The 1,552-nt window shown below is 40.9% G+C and overlaps 1 long non-coding RNA gene across 1 annotated transcript; it reads right to left on the bottom strand.

Moving 5' to 3' along the window:
• Positions 1-531: 531 nt before the first annotated feature.
• LOC21411562 lies at positions 532-1,523 on the bottom strand. Its single transcript, XR_002902314.1, has 3 exons — positions 1,455-1,523; positions 853-1,210; positions 532-714 (listed from the first exon to the last, which is right to left on the bottom strand). It is a non-coding gene; the product is annotated as an uncharacterized LOC21411562 (long non-coding RNA).
• Between the last annotated feature and the right edge of the window lie 29 nt (positions 1,524-1,552).

Here is a 1,552-nt window from a genome sequence, read left to right as displayed (position 1 = left end):
AAAATAGCCCATATGATTATTTTGTATGATTATCCTTTTGGTTTCATTGAAATGATGAGCGTTGCATGCCCCATGTTTAAGATGATGTCGAGAAACACCATCAGAAGCTATATATTTAAGATTTATAAGGAAAAGAAAGAGAATGCAATACAGCTAATGTAGAAAAACTCCTGTAAAATTGCCGTTACAACTGATATGTGGACAGCTAACAATCAGAAGAGAGGGTGCATGACTGTGACCGGGCACTTTATTGATGAATCTTGGGTTTTAAGATCCCAGATTTTGAGTTTTCAATATCTTCCATCTCCACACGATGGTCCGACATTAACTAATGCATTGATTGATTGTTTGATGGATTGGAATGTAGACCACAAATTGTCTACATTGACAGTAGATAATTGTACAACAAATGATGCACTGATTCTGCTTGTAAAGGGGAAGTTGTCTGGTGGTTCCCTACTTTTAAATGGAAAGTTATTTTGACTCCATTCATTTTATCAATTTAAATTTAAAATTTAAGTTGAAGGGGTTGCTCGTCAATTGAAGATACATAGTACAAAGAAGATTAATTACAAGAAGAATTTAACTAACAGAACCACAAGAAGAAACTAGAGAAATTTGATGAAGGATATCACCAATCACATTTGAGTCGGATGATCGCAGATTTGGCTAACTAACTGCGTGCACCACATTCACCGCATCAGTCTCTACAACCTAATTGAGAAAGCCATTTTCTACTCATTATTAAATTGAATAATTTAATTATCAGTTTTTCAAGACTGAAATGAATCCTTATTACTGATAAAAGTAAATTTAAAAATTAAAAAAAAAAACCGGGGCACCGTGACCCACCTGACTTTTTGCCCCATATACCGGGGCAGGGCGCCAAAAACCCGTCCTGATCCGCCCCATTTACATCCCTAATTGGGGGCAGACATTCGCAAAGTGTGATGGATCGCCGCAAACAAAGCACCTGCCAGAAGCTGGATCACCTGTTGCTGACACAAAAGTCGCACCAGCCCCCCGAGTTGTGCCTCGGCCGCCTCTCCCGTGGCCACCGTTCCTGCTGGAATTAGAAGCAGGGGCCCGAGTTGTGCCTCGGCCGCCTCTCCCGTGGCCACCGTTCCTGCTGGAATTAGAAGCTGGGGCCCGCGTGTTTGCTCGCGGGACACTTCTTCCTCCACTGCCATTGCTGAGGCTATCCTCCCATCTGCATGAGAGGCCAAAGATGTATGAGTGTACGTACACAAAATTTGCACAATAGATGTACAACAATATACTTCTACTATCTGAAAAAAAGGAAAGGGATGGATAAGAAATTTGGACGAGAGAAAAAAAAAAAAGGCCAAAAACAAAAGAAAGTCAGGCTCTGGTTTGAAAGATAATCTGGAGTTTTATCATTTTAAAGCATAGAGGATAGAATCAGAATCAGGATTGTGAATGAGTGTACATACACAAAGAAGTTGCATTCCTGTGACTGACACGAGTAGAACTTTCGCCCTGTGTTGTTTGCTGTATTTGCAGTCCGCAAAGGACACGGAGCTCCACAAGT

The sequence above is a fragment of the Morus notabilis genome, unplaced genomic scaffold (genome assembly GCF_000414095.1).
Source record: "Morus notabilis unplaced genomic scaffold, ASM41409v2 Scaffold2889, whole genome shotgun sequence".
Classification (NCBI taxonomy): domain Eukaryota; kingdom Viridiplantae; phylum Streptophyta; class Magnoliopsida; order Rosales; family Moraceae; genus Morus; species Morus notabilis.
Note: the sequence above shows the minus strand (reverse complement) of the source record. Positions and strands in the feature narration are given on the sequence as shown.